Source organism: Morone saxatilis, unplaced genomic scaffold (genome assembly GCF_004916995.1).
Source record: "Morone saxatilis isolate NCDOM2014 unplaced genomic scaffold, NCSU_SB_2.0 Contig4, whole genome shotgun sequence".
NCBI lineage: Eukaryota > Metazoa > Chordata > Actinopteri > Moronidae > Morone > Morone saxatilis.
Genome location: NW_023339984.1, coordinates 17,890,279 through 17,899,451, shown reverse-complemented (window position 1 = coordinate 17,899,451; position 9,173 = coordinate 17,890,279). Strand labels below are relative to the sequence as shown.

Here is a 9,173-nt window from a genome sequence, read left to right as displayed (position 1 = left end):
GGAAATAATGTCATCACAGCGAACGGTGGCGAGCAGGAAGAGAGCGAGGCTGAACGCCCTGATTCAGATGAGTGCAGAGAACCGCGGGCAGACAGTGCCGCTGATGCCCCGTCTAAAATTAAATACCCGCGAGGCATTGCCCTGTTTTGAACTGGCCGCTGTGCCCCTACTATAAGATTTCCTCACTGCAGCACAAACACTGCATTCAGAACCTTACTGAGGTATTACAGTAATATTATAGTAGATTAGAGATACACACCTCCTGTACTTCCACAGGTGACGGCCTCCAGAAGACCGCCATGATGAAAACACCTCAAGATCCAGATGTTCTCACATCCAGCCTGGAAGAAAGATTTGAGATCGGTTTAGTTGTGATGAGATCAATCAATGAATCAATCAGTCGTCCTTTTAGTCGCTCAGACATCCAAGGAAGGTTTGGGCCATCTTTGGTCTGTTGGACCTCTGGTGGAAACTACGAATGGCAGGAAATAATGTCATCACAGCGACAGGATGAGTCACAGAGCATCATTTTAATACGGTAACGTGAGAAACGTACCAGTTCCACCGGCGGCCATCGTCACTGTTCACAGCAGCGTCCAAGGACATCGTGCGCCGCCACGAGACGACAGAAAGTCAGTTCTGAAAGCCAAGAGACGAGACAAGTTAATACCACTGATCTGATAGAATTAAATGTTTACTGACACTAATACAGTAAAATGTAACACCTCAGATAATCTATGTACACGTATCATAACTGTACATTTTATTTTGAGACAAGTTAGACTTTTATTGTTCGCTCAGACATCCAAGGAAGGTTTGGACCATCTTTGGTCGGTCAGACCTCTGGTGGAAACTACGNNTAATGTCATCACAGCGAACAGGAAGAGAGCGAGGTTGAGTTTGTTTAATGAAGCACAGATTCAAATAGACTAATTAAGGACATTTGCAGGTTTCAACAAGTCAGATGTTGACTTTTATTTATAATATTTAAGACTAGAGAAACAAAGAAACTCCAAAAATACTCCAGATGATATGTCAGGTTATAAATATGGCTGAAAATTCATCCACTAACTTCTGTCCATAAAATATTAGAATAGTGAAAGAAGTCCTTTATAACTTCCTACAGACTGAGAACATTAATTCATTCTGCTTGTTTTATTTAACCTACACTGAAATATATTCAGTTTACTGTCATATGGACAATGAAGAGCATTAAATGATCACACATGAAGATGAGAAGAACAATATTTGGCATTTTATGTTTAAATAAACTAAATTAAGATGATGAATATTAGTTTCTGTTGACAGAATTTAATTAATGTGTATTTACTTGCTGCTTTTTGTCAATTTAATTAAGGGATGTAACTCATTTTATTACATTATGAACAACAACAGTGACAGGTCCTGGTCCCCCTGTGGTTTGAGATTTTAGGTCTACTTCAGGAGCTGAGATTAGAGATACACACCTCCTGTATGTCGACAGGTGACGGCCTCCAGAAGACCGCCATGATGAAAACACCTCAAGATCCAGATGTTCTCACATGCAGCCTGGAAGAAAGATTTGAGATCAGTTTAGTTGTGATGAGATCAGATAAATCAATAATCAGTCGTCCTTTTAGTCGCTCAGACATCCAAGGAAGGTTTGGGCCATCTTTGGTCTGTTGGACCTCTGGTGGAAACTACGAATGGCAGGAAATAATGTCATCACAGCGACAGGATGGTACAAAGAACAGAGTTAGACAGAAAATACAAATTGGTTTCTAACCTTGTCGACACCGGAAGGCGAACGGCTCAGGTGGCGCCGCCTCCCCCGCCATGCTCCTCCTCAAACGACGATGAGCAGCGGGCAGGAAGCAACATTTAATATCTGAAGAGAGAGAAAGATATTATCTCAGTATGGTAATCTTAGAAAATACACATTTCAGGCTGAGGAAGGTAAAACAATATATAAATGAAAAATGCCCAGAATAGAGATTTATTTTAGGATCTTTGGTCATTTTAATCTCCAGGTTATTTATTTTATACTGTTGAACTAGTCACTTAATTTCCAGGTTTTGATGCAATTTCAGTTATATTTTATATATTTTTATTAACAATACATCATAATTTAACAGCAGAGAGTATTAACACATTTAACTCATCCTACAAAAAGTTTTCAGTTTCAAACTAAACCTTACGTAGACGAGGGGGCAAAATAAAAAGAATCACAGGATATTTGGTCATTTTAAATCAATTTCCAGGCTGTTTTTAATAAATGGAAAACTAAATTAATCTAAATGTTAAGGTTTCTAGCAGCTGTTGAGATTTCAGTAAGAAATCCATTCATTGTGTGTTCAACAGCATTTCCTCTAACTTTAAAAGAAATCAAATAATCCTTTTATAAGCTTCATTGAAACACGTTAACAGTGAACTGAATAATGAACTGTGGCATTAAACTAACAGTACTTTCAGTCACGTGTGGAAGCGTGTGTGTGTGTGTGTGTGTGTGTGTTAGAGACAATCTGCGACCATCCTGTGAGTAAAGTGTCATAATGTGTTACATGTGTGCAGTTTAAGGTCCGACAGAGCCTCGTTAGTGACTGTAATGTTCCATTTGTTCCTTTTAACGCTTCATTTCAACTCATAGTTACCGGGTAGAGTCACACAGACGCCGGTCTCCTGTCGGTCTCCTGTCGGTCTCCTGTCGGTGTCTCCGCTCCGCTGCTCCAAATGACCCTCCTCCTCTCTTCCGCTCCTATTTATACCTCCGACACGGCCGCTGTGGAGCTGCTCTGCGGGGCGTTACCGCCTCCTACCGGACCGGAGTGTGAACCGTCGGTCTCTCTTTACCGTCTCTACGGAAGCCCATTTCTGCGAATGTGACTGTAAAATATATATATATTGTTTTAATGAGAAACTTTCTCCAAATATTGACTGTGTATCTCAAAATAATGACAAACTTTATCAAAGTCATTAGAAAATGTATCAAAATAATAAACAATTATCAAAATAATAATAAAATGTATCAAAATAAAGTAAAATGTTTTAAAAACAAGAAAATAATTTATTAAAACAATAATAAAATGTATCAAAATAATAAACTATTATCAAAAATAATAATAAAATGTATCAAAATAAAATAAAATGTTTTAAAAACAATAAATTAATTTATTAAAATAATAATAAAATGTATGGAAATAAAAAAATAAAATGTATCAAAATAATAAAAAAATGTTTTAAAATAAAATAAAATGTTTTAAAATAAAATAAAATGTTTTAAAATAATAAAAGAATGTTTAAAATAATAATACAATTCTCAAAATAATTAAAAAAAATATTAAAATATTTTTTAAAAGTATCAAAGATAATAAGAAACATTTGACTTAACATCTCCAAATAATGATTTAATATCACAAAATCATTATTTTGAGATACAAAATCAATATTTTGAGAAGGTTTATCATTTTAATAAGTCACATACATTTTAATAACTTACATATTTTTTGACCCATCACATTGGTGTGAATGGACTTCCTCTTTTCTGGACAGAGGCTGTGGGTAACGATAAACAAGCTACTGTTCGATATATACTTTACTCTTTTATTCAATTCACATCAGTTCTATTTTTATATGCTTTAATATCATCAATGATGCTAGAAACACTTATTGCCAAAGCGTTAATAAGTGATTGAAGAATAAACAAAATGATACATGAATACAATTCTAAAAAGATTAAATTAGTTTAGAAAGAATACAGTTAATTAAAATCAATTAAATACATAAACAGCTATTAAACAGTAACGATATGTGTGTGTGTGTCCCATATGTATAATAAGATACTGAGTGTATAGTAATGATATTGTAATGTGTGTATATATTTGCTGCATGTCCCTCTCCTGATATAATCTTCTGTTTTTCATCGTCATTTAACTCTTTAAAGTTTAGAGTGTAAATAACTGTTAACAAAAGGGAGCATGAACAGCGACTTAAATGTTACACTTGTAGATATATATGAATCAAATAATAAAGTGGGAGAAATTATACTAAAAAAGGAAATTAAAGAAATATTTGTATGCATTTAAAATTCATTATTAAATGATTAATTAAGTGAGAAGGGAGAGAGACATTAGGATAAACAGAGAGAGAGAGAGACTCATACGCCCACACCATCATACAACCGACACACGGACGAACCACCAATCACCTCCCTCCTCTCGCTCCTCATTGGTGGATGCAGCAGCGAGGCCCGATGGATGCACTCCCCCCCTCCCCTTCTCTCCCTCTTTCCCCCGTCTCCTCCCTCCCTCAGCCTGGTGCTGCTGCTGCAAGCTGCTGGTGTTGCCGTGACGATGATATCCTCCCCCCCACCTCCCTCCCACACACACACACACACACACACACACACACACAGCAGAGAGGAGAGGAGAGGGAGCAAACAAGACGCTATCATGACGCGATGGCTTCAGGCTGGAAAACAGACACACTCACACTCATCGCCTGCGTCTACGGATGGTGAGTGCTGGGTTTCTTTTTTGGGGGGTTTGAGGGGGGACAGAGGGATAGACGGATGGATGGGTGGATGGGTGGAGGAATGTGTGGAGATGACAGCAGCATCTGTAGCATGGTGTGCTTCCCTGAGAGAGAGGGATGACGAGGGAGGGAGGAAGGGAGGGAGGGAGAGACTGAGGAGGGATGGAGGAAATGAGGATGGACGGACTGCAGGATGAACGAGGGTGGAGGACGAATGAATGAACGCAGGCACAGACTGATCAGCTTTAGAGCAAACACAAGTGTGTGTGTGTGTGTGTGTGTGTGTGTGTGCTGTCAGGCCTGTATGTACTGCACGTTAGCATCCTGAGTGCTAACAGTAACAGGAGGTACGTCACTTCTGTGAACAGAAACTGGGCTGATCCCCTCTGGGTTTTACAGCTATGGATACTGAACAGGCGCAACCAGGGAACAGGCCCCAGGGGGCTCAAGGGGTCACTGGGGCCTTAGGCCAGAGCCTCTGTGTGAAGTTTACATAATTATTGTTGGAAAGTCAGTCAAACAGCTGTGATGGGACACGAAACGACACAAGAAACAGCAAGAGAGACGAAAAATGAGCTGCAAACCACCACGAAGTGACACAAAATGACCACAGAGATGCAACACGCTACCATGTACAGACCATAAGAGACTACAGAGTACTACAGAGAAACACAAAATGACATATAAAGACACATAAGATGAACACAAAGTGACCCAGAACAACCACAGACACACACTACAGCGAACAGACCGAAAACGAGTACAAAGAGAGACAAACCCACTACAGAGAAACAGAAAAGAATGGAAAACGACCACAAAACACAAGAAAAATGACATGGACAAAGTGATGCAAACCACCACGAAGAGGTGCAACATTAGTGCAAAGAGACAAAAATTGACCACAAAGAGACGCAAAACAACCACAGACACAAACTACCACATACAGATTGAAAACAACTACACAGAGAAACACAAGAACTACAAAACTATGACAAAAAAGACCACAAAGAGAAAATCACAAAGACACAGGAAAAAACGACTACAAAGTGATGCAAACCACCACGAAGAGGTGCAGCATGACTACAGAGACATAAAACAACCACAGAGAGACATAAAACAACCACAGAGAGATGCAAAACAACCACATACAGACCGAAAAAAAGACCGTAAAGACACACAAACTACAAATAAATGTAAAATGACTACAAACTGTTGCAGATCAACTACAAAAGAGACAAATAACAACAACAGAGACGCAGAATGACCACATACACACAAACGACCACATACAGACCTTAAAGCTCGTCACCTGTAAATGTATTACAGTTCATGTGGGGGGGCTTTTACCTGTCTCTGCCCGGGGAGGGGGGGCACTGTCTCACAATCATGGCTATATATAAACAAGGAGAGGCCAGTAATCTTTAAACCTGCCTTTTGGGAAGGAAACTGTTGTAATCTGACCACAACCAACAGGATAAAACTGCTACGAAATGCTAGCTTTGTCATGCTAACATGATGGAAGACAGATGCTAGTTCGATGCTAACTGTGATAAATATTTTGATTATTGTGGGATTTGTTTGTTTGTTTAGTTTTGACTAGTTGCCACAATAGTAACGCAACAGAGACAACATCAATAACAACGATATACAATGCTATTAAAATCGTCTTTCACACAATATCACAAAAATTAAGACAAAAACGAAAAGGCTTCAGAGCGCTGCCAAAGACAGGATTTGACTTTAAATTTGACTTTAAATTTGCATTAATTGGCACACTGACATATTATTCAACCCTATAAAGATATTAAACTGAACATGTTAGCAAACAGTTTCCTATACATCCAGATTTGTAGTCTTGTTTGTGTCGACCTAATGAATGCAAGTCCAGTATTCACCCTCTTTCAGCTCAGTTTTTGTTCTCTACCGACTCCTGAGGGAAATATCTGGCTCTTTAGCTGCTGAGCAATCTGAATTATTTGAACCCAAATGTCAGTCAGAGACTACCAGGTATCTTATTAGTTATGAATCTAATATCTTTCTACAGTCTAACAGTGTCTGGGAGTGTAAAACCCCCTTTTAAAACCACCAAAATGAAAAATAAACTGGATTTCCCACAACAAAGGAGACACACAGAAGAGAGAGTAGGTGAAAGAGAAACAGAGTGACCATGAGCTTTCCCATGGGAATATACTGTATGAAGAGAAAGAGATCAGATTACAATCATGTGTGTTTGTGTGTCAGCTGTAGATTTACTGACAAGCTCTTTAGAAACTGGTCAGACTCTTACAGTCCTGCCTCAGCCTGCAGAGACTACGTAACTGAAATTCATTCTTATTGGATTTCCAGCATTTTCTCCTTTTTTAAATGTCACGATGATGCAATGGAGTCTGGTCTGTGGAGCCAAGATGACGTAAGTTACCTCATCTCAAATCAAATAATCAATGAACCGAATGAGATGTGAGCTTTCCTCATTTAATGTGGCAGTTCATATGTTTTCTCATTCTTCATGCACTATGTGGTGTTTTGACTGTATTTTGTGGCCTTTTTTTTTGTGAATTGAGACATGAAACAGTGGCAGCAGAGCTGGCTCTAGGCGATCAACAGCAACAGGCAAATAGAGTCTGTACAAAATCATCAGAAATTGACTCCAAAAATGATTTTCCATCATCCTTTGTGGTCTTTATCTTTATGGATACGCCCGCTTACAAAACAAAAGATTCCACAGCTATAGTAGCTTCATCAGGGTTCCCACGTGTGCTGGTAAACCTGGATACTGATTAAAATGACCAAATATCCTGGAAAAGTTTAATTGTATTTTAGCCCCGCACTCGCATATGTAAACAGAATTTGAGAAAAACTTGTAAACTGAAGTCAAATAACCAGAGACGGAAAGTGAAAAAGCTAAAAATGTGTAAATTAGGCGTGTTGGTAAACAATATGAGCGTTGGTGAGAAAGTGTTGCCCTGTATTTCCTGGATAATGTCCTGGGAAATAATCTCTTAAAAAGTGAATAATTTGGTTATTAAACCCAACATTGATTTCAAGTTAAAACCTGGTGGATAAAATACAGTTACAACATCAACATGTCACAAAATACGAATTTTTTTCTTATTTTGTTCAGTTGTCGGTTATCAGAGAGACGGTATTGATTAGTGTGAAGGTATCTGACAGGTCAAAATGTTTTCTACACCAAGGTTTATGCAGTTTCTGTACTGAGGGAAGTCTTCAGCCTTTTAAAGCTGCAGTTGCTGTAACTTTCACTATATCCTGACAGTAGCACATGCGAAAGATAATCTGTGAATTTATCAGGTTCCTCTGGTTCTTCCTAGTGCTCCTAATGGTATTTGCAAAAATCCAGCAGGCCCGAATGTGACCAAAGTGGTGGAATGATCAAATAAGACGATTACCTAAATGTTAACAAATTACATTTGGACCAGCTGGTGTGAAAATAATTACGCAATGCACAGTCTGTAGATTTAGGAAATATAAGCTGGAAATTGTGGTGAATTTCTGATCCAAGAGTTGTCTGCACTGCAAACAAGCTAAATAATCTTAAATATAAACAACTCTTCTGAAAACAAGCATAAATATTTAGCCACTGAAAGACTGTAATGGGCCTAACAACGTAAGGAAGGTGTGTTTATTACAAGCAGTGAAAACTTAACATAGACTTTCTTAAAATAAGTATTTCAGACACACTGAATTTAAGAATTTGTACATTAATCTTTAAAGAATATTTCAATAAGAGAAAATAAGTGACTTTGTCTTAAATGAAGGCACCAGAAACAGTCTTATCTTTAACATATTAGCATATTTAAACAACAAGATCACTTTCTCTTAAACTGAGAAGTTGTGAAAGTGGTCTTACACTTAAGGACAATAATCTTGTTCCTCTGCTGGGATATTATGCAAACCATTGTTTTAGCCCAATATTAACTGTAATATCTTATTAAGACAAAGTCAGATGTATTTTCTTAAAATCAGATTCTAATGCAAAACATGCTTGACCAGATTTCTACACAAAAGAATGAGACTCATTTTATAAAACTTTCTTTAGATTCCCTTTTACAACCACTGCTGAGGGGCCTTTTAGCAAGGCATTGAGCGTCCATGTGCTCCTGCAGAGCCGAGGCTGGATGTGCAGAGAAGCTCAGTGACACACAGCTTTCTCCCAATACATTAATGGCTACGGTGCAATAAAAATGAAATATGTTAAGGTAGAAAGAGAATCAATTCTGCACTGCTGAGAGCCAGCAGAAGTTTATGGCACCCTGATCTGTAGCGAACATTAAACTGTGGGCAGTTCAATGTGGCAGTAAATACACACACACACACATTATTTATTTTATACTTGTGCACTAGTGAGAGCTAAAGCCAAGTCTTAACCCTCAAACTGTCCTCTGAAGGTGTGTTTCAGGAATTAACAGCAGGAAATGTTAATTTAACTAATTACATTGAAAACTAACTCAATTTTTTAAGTTCAAAAAACATTCTTGATCAAGTAGCTTTGGTAATTTTAAGTTTTTAACTTATAACATATTGCATTACAGTGTGACGCTGCCTTTATTTTGTAAATTTATTTGTACTGTGAAAACAAAATGCTTTGTAAAAAGTACTTAATAAGGAATGTTTCTGTAACGTACTAAACTAAGTTAGCGTCACTT

At 37.9% G+C, this 9,173-nt stretch overlaps 1 protein-coding gene, 1 long non-coding RNA gene and 2 other non-coding genes across 4 annotated transcripts in view; 1 reads left to right on the top strand and 3 right to left on the bottom strand.

The window, feature by feature from the left end:
- LOC118338140 overlaps positions 1–2,705 on the bottom strand; it is a 3,288-nt gene extending 583 nt beyond the window's left edge. The window contains exons 1-5 of the long non-coding RNA XR_004797223.1: positions 2,631–2,705; positions 1,766–1,867; positions 1,467–1,548; positions 557–639; positions 260–341 (exon numbers count right to left, since the gene is read on the bottom strand). This is a non-coding gene — a long non-coding RNA (uncharacterized LOC118338140). The remainder of the gene's footprint in view (positions 1–259; positions 342–556; positions 640–1,466; positions 1,549–1,765; positions 1,868–2,630) is intronic.
- LOC118338558 lies at positions 413–506 on the bottom strand. The gene has a single exon (XR_004797252.1). It is a non-coding gene; the product is annotated as a small nucleolar RNA SNORD14 (small nucleolar RNA).
- On the bottom strand, positions 1,620–1,713 carry LOC118338557. The gene has a single exon (XR_004797251.1). It is a non-coding gene; the product is annotated as a small nucleolar RNA SNORD14 (small nucleolar RNA).
- Positions 2,706–4,382: 1,677 nt separating the features above from the next.
- Positions 4,383–9,173, top strand: part of LOC118337761 (tripartite motif-containing protein 2-like) — a 17,441-nt gene continuing 12,650 nt past the window's right edge. Inside the window, exon 1 of the mRNA XM_035674865.1 lies at positions 4,383–4,491. The gene's annotated coding sequence lies outside the window, so the exon portion shown is untranslated. The remainder of the gene's footprint in view (positions 4,492–9,173) is intronic.